Below are 22,002 nucleotides of genomic sequence, written 5' to 3' on the forward strand. Positions count from 1 at the left end.
CCAAAGTGCTTTGCTCGGTGTCTAATCCATTTGATCCTCCACTTGCTTTCTCTGTCATTCTATGGGGAAAAAAAGTGGGTAGCAACCAAATTTCAAACACTGCTGGAACGAAATACTGTCAGTTTAAAAGGAAAGATTATTTCGTTTCTTTTCCGAAAGCTTGGGTTTGTTTGTTCAAGTGTCCTCTAAGCAACTTTTAAGTAAAAGCTTTGTTATTTATTACTGACGACTTGATTTCGTCTGTCTTCCTTTTTGTGCAGTGACATTTTCATCTTTTTATTTTTTTTTAAATCAACAAAGAAATCAGTTAAGAAAAATGGTTTGTCAAAAGATCTGGTATAATCTGCAAGCAAAATGAATAAAGCAGAGTCCAACAAGGTGAAGTGTTCCACAAACGTGTTTAGCTATAAACAGATTGAAAAACTTTAGCAATTATGGTTATAAAATGATAGTTCAAAAAATCTCTTGAGTAAACATTAGAGCAGGTGAGAGGAAGCTTCTTAGAAATGAAAACCTTATTAAATATATTGTGCAATAGTAACCACTTGGTAGAAAAAAAAAAATAATTCAAAGTAACAAGGAAATCTCTCTGCCTCCATATGCTTGCAGTAGCAGGCAGAATAACAGAATTGGAAGAGATCTTGGAGGTCTTCTATTCCAAACACCTGTTTAAGTAGGGGACCCTGCACAATTCCAGACAAGTGGCTGTTTTCTTCTTAAAAGCCTCTGGTGATGAAGCACCCACAACTTCTGAAGGTAAGTCCTTCCACTGGTTAATTTTTCCCACTGTTAGGAAATTTCTCCTTAGTTCTAGGTTGCTTCTCTCCTTAATTAGGTTCCATCCATTGTTTCTTATCTTGCCTTCTGATGCTTTGGAAAATAGGTTGACCGCCTCTTCTTTGTGGCAGCCCCTCAAATATTGGAACACTGCTCTCATGTCACCTCTAGTCCTTCTTTTCACTTGGCTAAAAGGTAAAGGTTCCCCTCGCACATATGTGCTAGTCATTCCCAACTCTAGGGGGCAGTGCTCATCTCTGTTTCAAAGAGCCTGCGCTGTCCGAAGACATCTCCATGGTCATGTGGCTGGCATGACTAAACACCAAAGGTGCATGGAACGCTGTTACCTTCCCACCAAAGGTGGTCCCTATTTTTCTACTTGCATTTTTTATATGCTTTCGAACTGCTAGGTTGGCAGAAGCTGGGACAAGTAACGGGAGCTCACCCCATTACATGGCACTAGGAATTCGAACTGCTGAACTGCCGACCTTTCTATCGACAAGCTCAGCATCTTAGCCACTGAGCCACCCCATCCCTATTTCACTTGGCTAGACATACCCAATTCCTGCAATTGCTCTTTGTATGTTTTAGCCTCCAGACCCCTAATCATCTTGGTTGCTCTTTTCTGTACTCTTTCCAGAGTCCTAACATTTTTTTAAAATAATATGGTGACCAAAACTGGATGCAGCATTCTAAATAAGGTCTTACTAAGGCTTTATAAAGTGCTACTAACACATCACGTGATCTTGATTCTATCTCTTTGTTAATGCAACCTAGGATTGCATTGGCTTTTTTGGCTGCCACCGCATACTGTATATGAATTTTTGGGTTCATATGCAGGCTACTGTATATGAACCCCAAAATGCTAATTTACTCTGGATTTTCATTGATTGTGTTCTTAAAAGCTAAAAAAATTATTAGAAATTAACTTTTGTCCATTATCCTTTTATGTATTCATCTATTGTTGCTGTCAACACAAATAGAATAGAATAGAACGGAACGGAACGGAACGGAACGGAACGGAACGGAACAGAACAGAACAGAACAGAACAGAACAGAACAGAATAGAATAGAATAGAATAGAATAGAATCTGGAAGTGACCTTGAAGGTCTTCTAGTCCAGCCCCCTGCTCAAGCAGGAGAACCTATATCATTTCAGACAAGTGATTGACTAGTCTCTTCTTAAAAACCTCCAGTGATGGAGCACCCATGATTTCTGAAGGCCAGCTGTTCCACTGGTTAATTGTCTTCTCTGTTAGGAAGTTTCTCCTTAATTCCAGGTTGCTTCTCTCTTTGATTAGTTTCCAACCATTGTTTCTTGTCCTGCCTTCTGGTGCTTTGGAAAATAAATTGTCCCCTTCTTCTTTGTGGCAGCCCCTCAAATACTGGAATACAGCTATCATGTCACCTTAGTCCTTCTTTTCTCTAGCCTGGCCATACCCAATTCTTGCAAGCGTTCTTCCTATATTTTTGTCTCCAGGGCCTTAATGATCTTAGTTGCTCTTCTTCGCACCTTTGCCAAAGTCTCAACATCTTTTTTGTAATATAGTGACCAGAACTGGATTCAGATGTTGTTTCTTGTCTTGCCATTGTTTAGATGGCATCTTTAGACTAGCAGCCAAACCCAAAACCTGCAGCCATAGGTTCATATGGTTTAGTCTCCAGGCCTTTAATCATCCTAGTTGCTTTTCTCGGAGCTTTTCCCAAAGTCTCAAATCTTTTTTTGTAGCATGGTGTGTTTGCAGTATGCCAGGTGTGATCTTACTAGGGTTTTATAAAGCGGCACTAATATTTCACGTGATCTCAATTCTATGCCTCTTTTTATACAACCCAGGATTGTATTAGCTTTTTTGGCTGCTGCTGCACACTGCTGGCTCCTATTCAAGTGATCATCCACTAGGATTCCAAGTTGGACCTGTATATGGGGGAGGATGACCTGTTTCTAAACTTTGAAGAAAATAGGAATAATACCATTTACCATTTGAAGACTAGTTTTTTGGCGGTGGGGGTAAGAATACATAAAACTTGTTGCCCTGATTGCCAAACTCTATTCTGCCACAGTAATGAGGTCATATAGTGTTCTGTTTACTTATTGTACAGTAAATTAAAGAAAGTGATTGATGGATTTTGTTTTCCCTCTTACCAATTATTACCTGCCCATCAGAAAACTACCACAAATCACTCTCCCTAAATGGGTGGCACAATTTTGAATAGATGTGTAATGGCCAAGTTTAAGCCATCTATGAAATTGGCTATTAGTTTGCCAAATCCACCTTTCCAACCTCTCTATTAAGCTATTTCCACACACGGCTCTACAGGTAAGCCCCCAACTTACAACCACAATTGGGACTGCAGTTACAGTCACTAAGCCATGCAGTTACTAAGTGAGTTGTCCTGTGACTGGATCTAATTTTATGACCATTTTAACCACTGTAATTAAACAAATCACAGTTGTAAAGCGAATGTTGTGATCATTAAGCAAATCACAGGGTCGTTAAGAAATCCGACTTCCCCTTATTCCCTTTGCTTGTCGGAAACCGGCTGGAAAGGTTGCAAATCGTAATCACATGATGCAAATGTGAGCTGGTTGCCAAGCAACCGAATTATAATCAGGCAGCTTTGGGGGTGATGTGATGGTCATAACCTTAAGGAGTAGTTCTAAGTCCCCCCCTTTTTTTTGTAATTGTAAGTGTCATTAAACAAAGGGTCATAAGTTGAGGATTACCAGGAGTGTTCCTTTGAAACAGCATTGAAACCATGTCCAAAAATAGCTTGGCTAATAGGTGCAAGCTTAGATAATGGACTCAAGATAAGAAAAGATAAGATAAGATAACCTTTATTGTCAATTTTTTCTGTGAACACACTGGCAAGCATTAAAAAATGAAATTCTGATGCCCATCACGAAAGAATGAATACATAGACATAGATATATATATAGACATATACATATACATACATACACCTATACAGACCCCCATGCATACATGTGCACACAAGCGCACACACCAGCACGCACACACACACGCACACACTATATATATATACATACATATATACATACACACAGAGAGAGAGAGAGTGAGATACAGATACAGATAGATATAGATGATATAGATATAGATATAGATATAGATATAGATATAGATATAGATATAGATATAGATATAGATATAGATATAGATATAGGTATAGGTATAGGTATAGATATAGATAAAGATCACCGTTTATTTAGAATATATAGCGGAAAAAAGAGTCTTGAGAGTTAACAAAGTTGATACTATAAGATGTAGCAGAAGGGAATAGTGCAGCTGTAACATGTGAGTTCTATTTTTGACTGTTGCTAGAGAGGAATGATACTTTCTAGCCTTGTGGTCAGCAGCACCAAAAGGAAACTGGAGATGGAGATGGAATGGACTAGCAAAATTATGTTCCTCTGAGTCATTAAAACCGTGAAAAGCAAAAATCCCTTTTGGTAGCAGCAGTGGAAGGCCCCACAGTGGTGAGTGAACGGACAATGCACAATTATGAGACTTCATTTTAAAAAATCAGGTCGTGCACTCCTTCCTGTTTATAAGGAGCACACAAAAGAAATGCGATTAAAAAAGAAATAAACGAATAACTCAGTAATTTCTGTGGAAACTGAGGATTACACATAATATGGGCAGATGACTGCAGAAGTTAAGTGCTGGTCCCTCCCAAATGGCCATATGTCTGCAGCAGCCTAAGACACCCATGGGAATAGGGCAGGTTCCTCCCCCAAACATATCTCTGGCTACATTGTTGGTAAAACATGCCTGTAATAAGAAATAACAAGAAATAACTTTGGGATCAGGTGATAGAGAAAGAACTAACAAACACAACAAGTCTGATAAAAAAAAAAAAATCCTAGTTTGGGCCAGAACTGTAACTTGAGAAACCAAGACACTCCCCAGTTTCCATGAAGTTAAAGTGAAGGAGGGGGGAAACACACTCAGGCTAACATTGTATTACTATAATCTTATAATAAAAGTAGTATTAGCATTGATGACTTTGTTTTCCTAGTCTGGTCTATCTTGTAGGGCTGGCAATTCCAGACCATATCCACAACAGAGATCATGTTAGGAAAAAAGGGGAAATATTTGTTTAAATTTTTTTAAAAATAAAGACTATTGTATACTAGTTAAAGGAACAATGCTAGAAATTAGAAGATAGTGAATTCTAGTCTTGCCTTAATTACTAAGCCAACTGGGTGACTTTAGACTAGTCTCCCTCTCTCTCTCTCTCTCTCTCTCTTAGCCTTAAGAAAAAAAACCACTTCTAAAACCTTGCCCAGAAATCTGCAAGGGACTAGCTCAGGCAGTCACCACCTGACTCAATGGCAGGAAAAGGCAACTTTAAATTGTTTCAAGATATGGTCTGGAAAGACTCAAAAGCAACAAGATGAGATTATTGCATAAGAAATGATCACATGTCCATGTCATGATTACAGGACATGAGGATAGCCCTTTCAATTTATATAACAGTTTATATTCCTACTGTTACTTTCCTGTATTTTTCGTTTTCTTTGCTTGTTAATCAAATCAAAGTAGGTATTAGTCAGAATTGGCTTTAAACAGCACTAAAGCTGAGGAATTTAGCAATGTATTTGCTTTAAAAAGTTTCTGCAGAGGTGTTAATTTCTATCACTGTTTTCACAGGCATTTCCTGAACGATGCTCCAATAAAACTCCGACTTCAATAAAATACTGACTTCGTTGTATGCAAGATGCATTACTCTCTTTTTTAAAAGCAATTTCAGGGTTGTAGATTTACAACTTGAACAGCTTTGGAAAGCAAATGGCATGTTAAACGTGGTTGGCAGGCATTTGGCAAGCTAAGCATAGTTTTCAAGAACAACCTCCACCTATGCCTGAAGTTTTCGATCAGTGAGTGCTACCTGCTCCAACATATGACGGTCTAACATGGACACTAACCCACAATCAATACAAAAGCTATGAGTGGCACAAAGAGCCATGGAAAGATACATGTTCAGCATTACAAGACAAGATAGAAAGACCTGCACATGGATTAGAAAACCAAAGAAAATATACAATATTATCAAGAGAGTAAAAGAAATGGAAATGGGCTGGTCACATAGCAAGAAGAACTTATGATAGGTGGACCAAGGCAGTCATTGAATGGATCCCACTCGATAAAAAAACAACCACGAAAGAGACCTAAAACAAGATGGATCAACAACATCAGCAAATATTGTGGGCCCAATTGGCTAAAGAAATCTCAGGACCGTATAGGTTGAAAACATGCAGAAGAGGCCTTCATCTGGCAGTGGATAGACAATGGCTAAAAGGAGGAGGAGGAAGAAGAGGAGGAGGAGGAGATTTGTAACTGTTCATTATATTGCCATTTATTTGTAATTTTGAATAACCACACATAAATGTGGGGTGACGGGGAGGCAAAGCATTAAAATGTTTTGAGAAAGGAGAAGCATTCCATTTTGAAACTGGTTTCCCAAGGAATGGCTGGATCGAAGCAATGGATCATCAGCTAAAAAGGCCAGGTTTCAGCTTGCATCATTGGATGCCCTGGTGCTCTTCTAGAGTATATGCAGACCTTTCTCTACTAACTGCAATGGCAAAGCTCAACAGAGGTGGACTGCTGCACCAACTGACATTAATCATCAACTTATTCTTCTTATTCTCTAATGTAGCTTGAGAGTAAGGATTTCTTTGGCTCGTCATCCTCTCTGCAATTAGGTTTATCTTCTTTCTTGACAAGGATAAGAGGTTCAGGCTCTATTGTTCTCTTTCTGAGATTACTCGAGTAGGCACTTGAGTCATTTGCATGGTCACCTTTTATGTTCTTGTTTGTGTAAGCTCAGATAGAATCGTGATTTGCTCAGTGGTGACAGTCAAGCTGGCTACACTTCAAAAGTTTAGGCCAGTCTACTAGTTAAACTTCAAGAGCCTTGCAATGAATTGCTTATGAACATTCACATTTTCTATGTTCATTGTAAGATACAGAAGATCTTCTTTCATAAATCAAGTAATGTACCAGTGGCTTCAAGACATGATATATCATAATCTCCCATTCGGTTTCACTACCACATAACTGATATAAGAATATAAAACTGATCTCCTCAGGGGTTGTGTGTATATATTACTTTATCTATTATAATGAATGACCTATACATGGACAGAATTCAAGGTATAATCTGAAGCTTCTCGGAGAAAAGCAGAATAAAAATTAAATTAAAAATCTGACTTGTTCTACTCCCCTTAAATTCCACTACTTGGATGGAGAATTTTCCTGCCTAGTGAGGTAATTTTATTTTCATATTATGTTTCATGGGATATCCTTTATTTACCCAATGCTTTCCTGCCCACTCTTTTCAAGCTCGGCGGCGTACATATTTTATACACACAAAGGTGACTTTTCCTTCCTTTAATGACCATGGCTTATCAGTGCAGGCAACTGATACTGGACTCATAAATATGTCACTCTCCTCCCTCTTTGACTCACAGTCTTCTCCTTTACAAGAAGATGTCTCCTCTCTCCTACTCCCTTGCCCTCGCACTGGGTATCCCATCATCTATTTGCATCTTCTTTAATCCTGCAAATTCTCCATTGGTTAATAGAAATAAATCATCAATGTAAACTGTCGGTAAAAGTCATTGTAATGAGCCATATACAGTAAATATAAATGCAAGGTCAGTGGAGCCAGTGCCTTCCGTTTCTAATTAAATATTTCCTGTAAGCTGATGCCAACTGTGCATCTTGTAAGAACATTTGAGGCAGGAGCTTGAACTCCCAAGGACCCGGTTGCCTCAAAACCTGTTTCCTGCTTAACAACATTTAACAAGGAGACCGAAACATGCGCCATCAGCAACAAAAGTCATTGTAAGCAGTTCCAATGTGCAAAGGTACTTGGTTTCCTCCCTGAGACATTAAGGTTAGCCCAGCCAGCCAGCCTTTCTGACAAGTGGGAAAGAGACTTGCATGGCACTCTCCCTTTCTTTCCCCTCCCAGCCTGCAACAGGTTTCTCGTATTTTTTATCTGGACTTAGTAGTCATAACAGTATGAGAAAATATTTCAGGGATTCAGCAGAAGCTTTGCATGAAAAACATGCCCGTTTCAAAGCTTGGGTTGAGAAAAGCACCTGAAGTCCTTGTTTTGGGGCTGGTATGTTAGCTCATCTCACCAGCAAACCCATGAGACAATATTTTCCCCTGCCCCAAAGTTCCTGGATTTTACCCAATATCGGCAGATGAAATAAAAGTTAGCTCCCGCCTTCTTTATATTCTGTGGATAGGGAAGGTGGGAGAGTGGCCAAAAATTCCAAAAAGGAATGTTTTAAAATGTTTCTTGATGCTTTTGACCATGCTTTTCAACTTTGGCAACTTTAGGATGTGTGCACTCAGAATACTCCAGCCAAGAAAAGAGAAGGAGTCACCACTTTTTATTTCTTCCTATAAGCCAGGCAGTTGTTGGGATGCAGAGTGCGAGGCTCTTGTGGAATAGGTCAAGACTTCCTCTCTTTCAAGTCCAGCCTCCTTGCATCATCTTGCCAGCCCACATGAGAAGCCATCCAGCCTGGGGAGGCAATGCTGAGGTCCATGGATTATATAGCATTAGCATTTAGCAACAGCACTTAGACTTATATACTGCTTCACAGTGCTTTTACAGCCCTCTCTACGCAGTTTATAGAGTCAGCATATTTCTCCCCCCCCCTCTTTATTTATTTGTCAACAAGTACAAGGAAACAAGAAACAGTATAGACGTGGACATGGACACATGAAAAATAATTGGCACAAATAAAAGAATATAAATAGGCAAAACATAGCCATAAACACATAGAATGATTACACATAAATGGGGACAGTAAGACAGGGAGGGTAGGCATGCTAGTGCACTTATGCACGCCCCCTTAGAGACCTCTTAAGAAACATGAAAGGTCCACGGTAGACAGTTTAAGGTAAAAGTTATGGGGATTAGCGAGACTAACAACAGGATCAGGTACAGTGTTCCAGACATTTACTACTCTATTGCAGAAGTCATATTTCCTAAATCAAGATTAGAGCAAATTACATTGAGTTTGAATCTATTGATAGCCCTTGTGTTATATTGCCCCCAACAATCTGGGTCCTCATTTTACTGACCTCAGAAGGATGGAAGGCTGAGTCAACCTTGAACCAGTGAGGATCGAACTCCTAGCAGTGAGCTGAATTAGCCTGCAATACTGCATTCTAACCACTCTGTCACTACAGATTATAGTCCTGATTCAGTGTAACATGTTTCCTAGGTCCCTAATATGGTCTGAAAACCAAATTACACAGCATACTAAATCTGTATTGTGTGTCATTGCTTTTCACTTTTTCCTTTATGCTAATGGAAGCATAAATCTCCTGTGTTCAGAGGGAAAAGCAGCCTTTATCCTGTTCCAGCCATTTATTTTGCAAAACCCTCTCTCCTTATTTGGGCATTTAAAATGAAAAATTCCCACTCCAGAATTGTATTATCAGGCTGCAGTACTCACGTGGGTGAAAGAATGGATTGTATTGAGGCATACAAGACTATTGACTTTGGAGGGGCATGATTTGCAATTGGACTGGCATGCCTTCTTGTGGTATCAGAAAAATAAAATGCACGGTTACTTTCAAAGACATTATATTAGGAATGCATTATTGTTAGTGTGGGAGAAAATTAAAGAACAACATTACTTAAGGATACCAGTTTGGCTTTCTAACAATGGAAGCACTGATTCACCCAAATGTTATTAACATGGAAAATATTGTTAGGTACAAAGATATTCTGAATGAAAAGGGGGAACTCAAAACTAAACAAGAATTGAGCGATCAAGGGATTGATATGGCATGGTACTTACAAGTGCAGATACATTCTAAATATGAGAAAGATGTTAAACTATATGGTTTTTATAATGAACTAACAGAATATTAACAGGGACAGAAGAAAATTTGATAAAGAAAACATACAGCTACTTATTAGAATTAAATTAAATTAAATTAAATTAAATTAAATTAAATAAGAGCCTTGGTAGTACAGTGGTCTAAGGCACCCTGTTATTAAGCTGGTTATTAAGACCAGCTGCCTGCAATTACTGCAGGTTCGAATCTCGCCAAGGCTCAAGGTTGACTCAGCCTTCCATCCTTTCTAAGGTAGGTAAACTGAGGACCCAATTGTGGGGGCAATAAGCTGACTTTGTATAAATATACAAAAGAATGAAGGCTATTGCTTAGCGCATTGTAAGCCACCCTGAGTCTCCGGAGAAGGGCGACATATAAATCAAATTAAAAAAAAAAAATTGGAAGAAGAACAAGTGAAAGAGACAATGATAATATCGGCAAAAAACTTTGGTTATATAATAGAGTTACATAAATGGCAGAAACTGTGGGATAGGAACTATAAATTAACAATGTCAATTGCATACAAAGAAAATTTGTATAAGATGTTTTATAGATTGCATTTCGCGCCAGTGAGGTTGGCAAAGATGTTTAAAGATAAGATGGCTAAATTCTTGAAGTGCCACCAGATAACTGGATCATATTATCATATGTGGTGGACATGCTCAAAAGCAAACAAATATTGGACAAAAATACATATGTGGCTGGAAAAAATGATAAAAGCAGCATATTGATTTAAAGCCAGAAATATTCTTGTTGGGGATTTTACCTGAAAAATATTATAAGGGGAATGCATATTTAATTATCCATATATTAACTGCAGCTAGAATTGTATTTGCACAAATTGGAAAAGTGAAGAGATCCCCACAGATGAGAATGTAATCAGAAAAATATTAGGTTGTGCAGAAATGAATAAACTAACACTAGCAATTAAGGAGAAAGAACAAACTGAGTATTATATGACATGGAATTTATTTTATCAATGGTTAGATAACAAAAATGGAAGTTAAAAACAGGGAAACAAAAGAAAAAGATTAGTGAAATAAAGAAGATATGTTAAGAGAGAGAAGCAAATATGATTATTATGTTTAATATTATCATTTTAATATAGAATTAATGTTAATGTAATGAATATTGCTGTAAACCTTGATTATAATTTTACAAAGATATTTGTACCCGGACGACACACTGTTTAATTGAAGATGGAATTATTATATTAAAATAATAATAATAAGAAAAAGAAAGAAAAAGAAAAATTCCCACTCCTGTTGTTCAACTTTTTGGTGTTTTTTGGGGGGGGGGAATATTTTGATAGGCATATGGGGGTCATGTTATTATTATTTTTTTCAAATGCTGTTTTTGAAGTTGTTTGAGAAAAAAAAATTTTTTCCTGAATCTTCTATTTTATCCAACTGCACATAAACTTATTTTTATTTTGTTGGTACAGTAGTTACTTTGAGAGCTCTTTCATTAGAAGACATAAAAGTAATTTTAATACTATATAAATAAAAAAAACCATTTTGCACAATTTTAAGTAAGAAAAGAATTTTGTGAAGAAATGGGACTAACTGCCTACAAAATCTTATGCTATGCTAAACTCTGAAGGGCACTTTTAAAAATAATTTTCTTGAGTTTAGCTTGACTCCTGAGGCATGCATGGAAACATCAGTCTCGTTTTATTGGGAACAGTAAGAAATAGTTTGTCATTAATTTCCAATTTACAGATTTCTTGATGGTCCCTCATCCCGGACTAAGTAGATACATCCTGATTAACAGTTTCAAGATCAGCCAACGTTAGACGCTGCTTCTTGCTATGACCTGAATGGCAGTATTCAGTGGTGAAATGTAAAATTTGTTACTACCGGTTCTGTGGGCATGGCTTGGTGGGGAGTAATGTGACAGGGTGGGCGTGGCCAACTTTTTTTTTTTAACTTTTAAAAGCATTTTAAGAAAAAAATGCTTTTAAAAGGCTCTGACGATCAGGCAACTCAGCTGGGATTATCAGAAGAGATTGTAGAAAAAATGCTTTTAAAAGGCTCTGATGATCCCAGCTGAGCTATGTGATCATCAGAGGCTTTTCTTTTTAACTTTTAAAAGCATTTGTAGAAAAAATGCTTTTAAAAGTAAAAAAAAAAAGCCTCTGATGATTGCACGGCTCAGCTGGGCATGGGGGGCCCTGGGGATTTCTCTGAACCACCCACCGCTATCGCTACTGGATCAGGCGATCCAGGCCGAACCGGGAGCATTTCACCCCTGGCAATACTCCTGGAGGGGGGGGAGATATAAAGTCTTTGGTCCACAATTTTTTTCTCTTCAGTGATTATTTCTGCATCAGGCTTACATAGTTGCTATCTAAATCAGTGTTTCTCAATCTCAGAAACTTTTAAGATGTGTGGTCTTCAATGTCCAGAATTCCCCAATCACTGATATAGACAAATAAATGTATTAATAATAATACAATTAATACATAAAACTTGCCTAAGTTTTTATAGATCTCTCATTTAAGTACTTTATGTATTTGCAGGATTTCTACAGACTTTGCATGGCATCCAGACTGCTTGTTTGGTGCAATATTTATTTATTTATTTATTGGTTCGATTTATATGCTGCCCTTCTCCGGATACTCAGGGCGGCTTACAATGCGTTAGGCACAGTACAATAGGCACAGTACAAGTATCCAGAAGTCTTGTTGGTGTAGAATTATCTCATGATACATCAATTCTCTTTTAAAAAACAACAACAGAACAATGTTGTTTCATTTTGCACCACCATTCCCAATTCTTCTGCCCTTATTTTTCTTCAGTGTGTAGTTCTCAGTTTTGTGTGTCACAGGAAGAATTTGCCTGTCTTGAAAATCTAACCAGAAGATATGACCCTCAAAGAAGTCATATAATGTGAAAGGATACCCCACCCTTCAGATTAAACATACAAGTTATTGCTCATGTTAAGGGACTATCCTATACCTGGTATAATGCTTCACAAGATGAGAGAGTGACATGGCTAGAAGAGATTCAAAAGTCAATAAATCTAACCCTTTTCTCAAGACAGGATCAACACTGTAGATTTATAATGACACACCTGCCTGTTTAATACTTTAAATACCTTGGCAAATAGATTTTGTACTAGTTAACCTCCCCCTGACATTCTCCTTGTGCCTGTGTGTGTTTATGGTTTGTTTGTTTTTAATGGAGAAGAATTGGTGACTTTTTAAAGACTGAATCCGAATTCTCCTCCGACTCTATGATAAATCACAAATGTAACATAGAGTGATTTCCAGCTCAGTGGCCCATGTTAATCTTCCTGCAGCAAATAAACAATGGAGCCTTCAGATCCTGGCAAAAGCTTTCATGCATTGTAACCCTCTAGTATTATCTTAACTTGCTAGACTGTTAAGTGCCTATGAACACAGAGAAAAAGCCACTGTACAAGTAGAATCAGGTAGCAATGAAGTGCATGTATGAATATCTGTATACATCTGCAATGGTACATGCCAATAGCAATTCAGTTAGAGGCTGCCTTCATGCAATGCAATAGTGTGACCATTCAAAAAAGTAGCCATCAGAGAAACATCTCAAAAAAGGCTAAACAAGTGAACAGAAAACCATTGTCTTATGTTTGTTTTCAAATCAAATCAAGGAAAAAAAACTTCCATTATTAGTTTATCTGTTTAGCCTCTTTGGAATTTCTTTGTGGTTATAATGCAAAATTTTAAGTCAGCAGAAGAACATCCCAAAAATCTGAAATGCTGCCTCCTGGTTTTGGAAATAACTTCTATTTTGTCATTTGCAATAGCCATGAGAGTTTTCAAGTGATGCATAATTCTTTATTATGCAGAAAGAAAGTTTAATTCCCCAAAAGACAGACATCATAAATGTTCAGACAGTTATATACAGCATTAACATATACAATACAGCACAAAATTAGATGAGTGTAAATCTTAAATTTAAATTTTGACATCTCTCTGTAACATCTCATTTTTATTAGTCATACCCTAATCAATGCCCATTCTAACTGGAAAGAAAGAGAATGGAAGCTGCCCCAAAACTGAAACAACATAAAGTTACTAGTTGGCACAATCAAACCCTGTCATCATGAAAACAAAATGTAGAAAGAGCTTACAAATGTCATCTATGTACTACTAACCATGAAAAAAATTGACAGCAGCCACCTTGCTTTAATAGATTATTTACATTTGTCATATCTGTCATCAGCCCCTGCTATCTTTTGTGTATTCTTGCAGTTTGAGATTAAAGAGGCTGCTTCAAGAAGACAAGATTTCTGGAAGCATTTGTTTAGCTGCTGGACTAGTCAGTAGCTGTAATGTTTGGTTAAGCCCCAACTCCAGGTAACCTAGCATGATTAGAAATCCATGAAGGTGTTTTTAAAAGCTTCTTCTCAGCATGCATGTGCGTGTAAGTATGCATAGTAATAATTATACTCTACAAGATATCCAAGAAAGATAAGTAGCAGTGTGTGTTTGAGTGAGATGCCTCTTGCATCACAACTATTCATTGATTAAAATACAGTCTTTCTTGCAATTGTGCTTTCTATATATTCTGAGTTGACTTATCACCCCTTTCAGATAAGATATCCTTTTCTCAATAAATGAAATTAGATAATTACTCAAAAGTAAATACTGCACCGTCGTCCTTTCATTTGTAAATAATTTTATTAATGTTGTCAGCAAAACCAGAATAATATGGCTAAGGTAAAAGCCATACAAAAAAAAATTCAAAATTTTTAAAAAATCATCCCAGCCAATATTAAAATCCTTGAAAGCACAACTTCAGCTAGAAAACATGAACTACAACAGCTTGGGTTTAGACTAAATTAGTTTTGCACTAAAGACTCATTTAAATCTCGGAGAATTAAGTTAATAATGTATCTCTTTGATTTCAAGATATCAATGTGAAATTAATTTGATCAGGATCCAAGCCATGAACTCCAGTTACATGGCATGTTCAGATAACAGATTGTAATAGTTTCCTCTTAAATACATTCTGGCAATTGGGGATCCTGAAATCAGAGTGACAATTTACAAGAGTATGGTCCAGAAATGAAACACTTCTTCATGCCAATAAAGAAAATACAACTCTTTCCACATTTCTGTGAGAGTGATGGATTCTGTGGATCAGGATCAATGCTTAGAAGATTAAACAATTCCTCCTGAGATTATCATAGTATCAGTACCTAAGAAAATCTGGAACTGAATTATGTTCATTGTTACTATTATTCAATAGAAATGCCACTGGCAATCATCATAAGAGTAGCACAAGGTACCTTTTTCCTTTTAGAAAAATGCCTCAGCACACTTTTCCAAGTTAACTGGAAATATTGGAGTGTAGTCTTATAAATTCAGAAAAAACAGAAAGCTTATACAAGTCACCAAATGCTATTGTGCTGCATCTATTAGACAGGTTAAGGGTTACAGCTTTAGACTGCTTCCATCTTTGCTAGCCATTGGGATAATCCTAGAACAGCAAAATATATATATATATCCCACATTTAAATATATATATATATATATATATATATATCTCCTTTCTTCTTTCCATAAAAGCATTTCATTCTCAGAAGCTGAAGTAATTAGTCAAGTACAGATTCTTCCCATAAAACTATTAAAAATCCAGTTTTAGGAAGCAGAAAAGGAAGGAAACTAAAACTTCTGTCAAAGCACAGAGGTGAGATTAGCATTATTAAAGCATTCTTTTGAGAAAAGAATGATAGTTTGACTTAACAGACATTCCACGACCTCTTCTTTCCATAATGTTTCTTCTGCAGTATATAATTTCTTTACGGTGTTAAATATGGGAAAGAGGCTTGCGAATGCCCTGTTTAAAAAGTTAACTGAACTAGTAATTAATACAACTAGAACAATCAATGATTTGGTGACTGTTTAATACCATAATTTTATCAAATGGGATTTGTTGAAATAAGCATTAATTATTCCTACTTCATTTTTGTGGAAGGACATCTGTAGCCAGATTAACAGTTCATATGGCTATTGGTATGAATTATACAGAACGGAAATTAAGTCTTATGTTCTGATTATTGTACTTATTGGAAAACCATTAGTGACATCAACCAATGTTTTTGAACCAAGAAGAGGCATTTCTATTCTTGGGTACATTTACAGTATGTGTTTATTGCTTGTTATGCTCCCTTGGGATTATAGTAGCCTAAATCTGCCTGCCTAATCCTGCCCCACTCCAGTTTGTAATCCTCTTTTCTCATGCAATCAGAGCCGCTATGTCTGGAGCTGGAGGCCTCCGTGCTTCAAGCTCAGCCTTTTTCACATGAAATGTATAATTCTATAAATGTATAGAATAAGTGTGACCACTTTTTCTCCTTCTCTTTCTCCTCCAAACCAAAAAAAAAAAAAAATCAGAAATCTGTGACTGAGTAGGAGGGAAAAAAATCCTGTTATTTTTTCCCTTTAGGAATGCAGCACTTCCTTCCCAACTCAGACTCTAGAACGATTCATCTCAATAGCCATTTGTCACTGACTGTTTTTCACATGAACAGTGGGTTAAATCCAATAGAAGGTTCCTCTACCACCCTGATCCACAAAAGAAACAAAATGACCACCCTCTACACCCTTTCCCACAAGACGCTGTATGTGCCTACAGACTTAGGCACATAGATAACTAAAACCTGGAACAGAATTTGACTTTAAACTTTCATGTTTCATTGGGATTAAAAATAAAAGAAAGCACTTTAATGTTAAGCAAATTATGTTTGCAATAATTTTTAAACCCAGAATGGGTCTATCTCTCATTGAATCAACTCCTGTGTTTCCTTTATTTATCCAACCATGTGTTGCCAGGTTGCTAAAGTTCTAAATACGTAACAAACAGAAGGAGTAATTAGGTGCCACCTTAGGCCTTTAAATAATATTATTACAACCTGTCTTGTTTTCCACATGGAAAATGGAAAAACAATGGCAAAAAGGTCAGCCTATTCATAGATTCCACAGTAGGTAACTCTTGCCCAGACATTTCCTATTTTGGCAGTTCATTGGCAGGGCTATGTGTAATGGATGCTGACTTTTAGACAGCAAATGGCCCTGAAGCTAAAGCTTTTATAGAAATGTGGATCAAACCTGGAATTTCAAGAGAGAGTATCAAAATTGGTGCCATGCTTCCAATAATATGTAACAATGTATAAACAATTTGGTTCCTAGTTTTTTTGGTAACTTGGTTTGATGAGGGACTCACGAAAAACTGTCAATATATCTACACATGCCTAGGCACTCCCACACATCTGTGTATATGTGTGTGTGTGTTGAAATAACACAATAGTGAGAAATTCATGTAATATAATTGTATACATAAAAATAACTTTCATTGTTACCAGTTGTAGCTCAGCAACATTTAAAGGCCAGACTTTTTCTATCCTATGCAGGCTAGCTTAAGTTTTTGAAGCCATGGAGTATAACTCCCAGCTCAGCAGAGAAATCCAAATTAAAGCTTCTGGGATAATGGTTATTCTGCTTCTATTTGAAGACATCTAGAAAAAAAGAATCCAATCCTCCTAACATATTTGATTCTTCTGCTATGTTGCTAACGCAAGGCAGCAAAAGCTTGCTGAAGGATAATTTGGTACCCCGTACACTATTTCATTGTTGAGCCAACAAACTAGCTGATCAAATTCAGAAATTCCAGTTCTGATTCTCAAACTAGTCTATGGAACATGCTTCCCTCTTCCATCCCACAATCAGACTTTACCTATTCATAGTATTTACCAGTGAGCAAGCTTCACTGAATACCTACAATACAAATATCATTGCACCGTTCATTTCCGTTAAGGTTTTGACTTTTTAGAATTATGCAAATATTCAGCATCTATGCCATCTTTCTATAAACTGGCTAAAAAAATAGATAATGATCAAATCACAATACATAAAATTACAAACATCCACAGCCAAAACATGTAGATTAATTTTCCAAGGATAATGACAAACTGGTTTTTAAGCATTTGTAAGTTCTCTACTGTGCTTCCATCATATGCTGAACATTCTAAATGTGAGGAGACTCAAAGATATCTTTCCTTAATTTATTTTTAAAGTGCTCCCACCTTAATTCTACTTTTAGTGCATTTGGTTCGTTCGGTATATATACGGTAATTGATCCTTAATTATTTACCTCTGCACCAACACTTTATCCCCGCATGTTTTACAGTATTATTTATTTATTTATTTGTTGGTTCGATTTATATGCTGCCCTTTTCCGGAGACTCAGGGTGGCTTACAATGCGTTAAGCAATAGCCTTCATACTTTTGTATATACCTGCTTAGTAGGGCTTTCGCCCCCCTGCCCCCCAAGCAGTGTTCTTTTTTATACAAAGTCATCTTATTGCCCCCACAAACCGGGTCCTCATTTTACCTACCTCGAAAGGATGGAAGGCTGAGTCAACCTTGAGCCTGGTGAGATTTGAGTATATGTATTTCAGTTCAGCAGCCAAGCTTAAATATAATTTCAGCTTTAAAATGATTTCTTTCAATAAAACTGGATCAATTAATTTTTGTGCCATCTCCATGAAACTGCAAGAAGACATTATCAAGAGTTTTGGACTATGTTATGACCAATATCCAGATGGCTCTATTTCTCTCTTTTTTCTCTCCATTTTGTTTCTGTGCCCAGGTCTAAGTGGTTCTGAGATGTTCACAAGCAGAACACGGAGACCTATAGTGGCTCTCTTACTGTGGTTCTCCTGTAATTGGTATGTGAAGACATGTTACCCAGAAATTTAAGTTGCAAGAACACTCTTAAAAAAAACTCTCCCATTTGCATTGATTAATTTATAAAATAAAAACAAAGTATGTTTTATTTGGGAAGTGAAAAGGATTTTTTTTCCCTATACCAAACATTCATACAACTATCACTATATAATACAATGGCAACCCTTCGGCAATTGGGACTTCATTTTACTGCTTTTGTGGAGCTGCCCTGCCCTTTTTAAAAAAATCATCATTATCCCCTGCATTAAAAGTGATATTTCTTTTTGCCAAATTATACACGGGCATTAGGAAATTGACTCTTATTAGAGTTCCAGTCCAATGATCTGGTAATGACAAGTTTACAATTTTCCCAATCACAAAGTGGCAGCCGAATGCCCTACAGAATGTATGAAGTAATTGCCATTTCCAGAGCAAGGCCCAAAAACTGCCTTCATATGGGATTTCATTTATTTAAAGTGTCATTTGATTCCTAATGAAGAGAATATTTTTTTACATTCCTTTCGACAAAAACTAACGTTCAAAGAGCACTCAGGGAAAAAAGTTCAAAAGGTTATTGGCTGCAATATTGAACTGAAAATAATTTGAATTCTTATTTTCACTTTTGGTCAAGTCTTGAAACCATGAACCACTCTAGAAGGGTCAAGCATTCATGGAGGATATCTTCAGAACTTTCTTTAGCAACACTTTTCATTCTTTTACTTTTCCAACCACTCAGTTGCTCAGAAAACAATATGGCATGAAAAGATTTAGCACACCTTCTGAACAATTAAGATATTCTTCCTGCAATTTCCACTGGTTGAAGTAGATTGCTTTTAGACTTCTGTATAAAAGACGGATGAGAGCTGGTGGCCCTCCAGAAGCCACTTTTCTTGTAACATTTTCATATTGATTCTCACTTTTTTCCCCTGCCATATAAATTTCATTATCATTCTATTCAGGTCTTCAAAATATTTTTTTCATTAATGGGAAGAATAGTGGTAATTAAGATGAATATATTACCTAGATTGTTGTTTTTATTTCAGAAGCCACTTTTGTGTATTCATATCATTGGCTGTCTGGGGCTGTGAGGAGCTGAACTTTAGCTGTCCCTTGAGGACCAAGAGCTTCCCACTCCTGTTATAAAGAAAAAATAAATCTGAAATTTCCAATAAGAGTTATTTGGAAAGTCATACATTTAGGCACAGCCTATCAGAAGCGGTAAAGAATCAATTACTTGTTACCTTAGCATGCTTAACACTGTAAATTTGAGGGACAGCAGTATAGAAAAATGATTAAACAATAGCAAAATCCATTATTACATGCCTTTCCTTTTGTTGGTGCAGAAAAACCTGGAAAAGGATGTGAAATAAACTCCAACCAGGAACTCCATTTTTAGGAACTCCAAAGGCTGAAGGTCACCAGGTGACCCATCTCTGACCTAAACAAGAAAATGTACCATTGGACATACCCTCTTCCCCAAACTCAGTGATTTGTATTGCTAAAAAAATGGGCATCATGCATGGCATGGTGAAGCTCCCCACTTAATGGGGATAAACCAAGATGCTCAGAGAAAAGGAAGTGCTGCAGGATGGCTGGTGAGTTCCGCATAGTTTAATGACACACCTAGTAATTCCAGGCAGTTCTCAGATGATATAGCTGTCTCGTGAACTCTGTGCAATTGACCTCTTCTTTGTATTGTTTTGCAGTGCTCTGTTTTCGTTGGATAATACAGGCACAGATCCAATGTATATTGCAGTCAATATACAGTTGTGCCCTTTTACTGCTTAATAGTCCCAAATGAATAACTGACATCAACAGAAATAATTAAGTGATTTTCTTTTTAAAACACAGTAGGCACTTTGCACTCATGCCGTTTATTTCAATGATTAATGCATTTCTTTTCATGTATTGTCCAAATAAAACGTTGCTAAGCTTCCTTTGTGAATTTTGGTGTCTAGTATGTCATTCAGGATTCAGCCATTAGTTTATCACTGTATGGTTTTTGGTTTTTATTTTCTTTTGGGTTTTTTTAGTTTGGAAATGTAGAATTCTTGTCTTTTGCAAATCTTGTGGATTAAAACAACAATATTATTACTTTGTCTTAAAAAATAGTTTTCTATGTACACCACCTTTTTATTTCTCCACAAAACAACTATTCATGAAAGAGGATTGAAATATTACTTCAATATTTTCACTTTCTAAATTACATTATCTGCACTAGAAAGTCTAAAACTTATTTGTGACTGACGTATTTGATTCATGACTGAAACTCAAATAACACATATTCTTCAATTTGTGCTATCAACTGCCAAAGTCCTCTTACCAGATTTATGTTGCCATGGGGTAGTATAATATCTGAGTGTTGGATTAAAACCAGGAAACCTACATTCAGATTTTCATGTAGAAAATCAGTGGGCCACCCAAAGTTCAATTATCATCTTATCTCATGAGATGTTATGTGAATGAAATGAAAGGGAGAACAGAAGGAATACTGACTCACACCTTAAGTTTTTGAGAGAAAGATGGGATATGCACATGGTGGGTTGCTACCAGTCCTCCCCAGATCAGGCGAAATGGTAGCGGCGGCGGTGGGAGGCTTTGCCCACCTGCCTGAATGTTTCTGCGCATGCATATGATGCATGCGCAGAAGCATCACACACGCATGCGCGCGAGCGCGCCCATGAGCGAACCAGTAGCGATGGGTTTTGAAACCCACTCCTGGATATGCATATATAAAAACAGATTTTTAAATGTTTTAATTAGTATGGGCCAAATTTATTTAATATGTTTTTAAATTGTTTTTTAAATTTTATATTGTATCTGTTTTATCTTTGGCTGTTCACCGCCCTGAGTCCTTTGGGAGTAGGGTGGTATATAAATCTAAATAAACTGAAACTGAAACTTGTCTGGATTTTCTAATCCTCCAGATATGTTGGGCTTCAGCTTCCATGTTGGTTGGGAATTTTGAAAGATATTTAGAACATCTAAATGGGATCCAGTTAAGGAAATTAATCAAAAGCATGATTCTAAGTTACAAAACCTGGAAGAACAAATAAGAAAAATTAACACAAATATAAAAATGGCATGGATTATGAATCATTTGTTTCTTTGGAGCTATTTTTTTAATGTAAAAAGCTCCTGCTATTGTCTTCTGATTATTTCTTTCTAAAGTGTTTTTTTTTTCTATTTTGAGAATGGTTGTTTGAAATCATGATGTAATTTAATGTCTTTTTAACAAAACCATTACCTGTAATCAAAGTTGGGATATTTGTCTTGCTTTGCTTTGCAGTTCCAGCTCTGCCACAATGTCCTTAAAGTCAAAAAGAGAGAAAAATGAAAGGCTGGAAAACAAGGATTTTTGAAATAATACTTAGCAAAGGGATAAAAAAAGATGGGAACAAGCAGATGCAGAGAAAGAGAAGAACATTGAAAAGAAATTCTGTGAGGGGGGAAAAGACAATGTGTACCATTAGCTAAAAGCAAGAAAGCAAAAGAGAGAGAGAGAGAAAGAGAAAGAAAGAAAGAAAGAAAGAAAGAAAGAAAGAAAGAAAGAAAGAAAGAAAGAAAGAAAGAGCGGGGAGGGGAGAGGAGAGGGAGAGAGGTCGGGGG

At 36.8% G+C, this 22,002-nt stretch overlaps 1 long non-coding RNA gene across 1 annotated transcript in view; it reads right to left on the reverse strand.

Moving 5' to 3' along the window:
* The window catches only part of LOC132709149 (uncharacterized), a 40,506-nt gene extending 18,801 nt beyond the window's left edge, over positions 1-21,705 (reverse strand). Inside the window, exons 1-2 of the long non-coding RNA XR_009620183.2 lie at positions 21,641-21,705; positions 19,414-19,527 (exon numbers count right to left, since the gene is read on the reverse strand). This is a non-coding gene — a long non-coding RNA (uncharacterized LOC132709149). The remainder of the gene's footprint in view (positions 1-19,413; positions 19,528-21,640) is intronic.
* Positions 21,706-22,002: the final 297 nt, after the last annotated feature.

Source organism: Pantherophis guttatus, chromosome 3, assembly GCF_059756535.1.
Source record: "Pantherophis guttatus breed Tessera chromosome 3, ASM5975653v1, whole genome shotgun sequence".
Lineage (NCBI taxonomy): Eukaryota > Metazoa > Chordata > Lepidosauria > Squamata > Colubridae > Pantherophis > Pantherophis guttatus.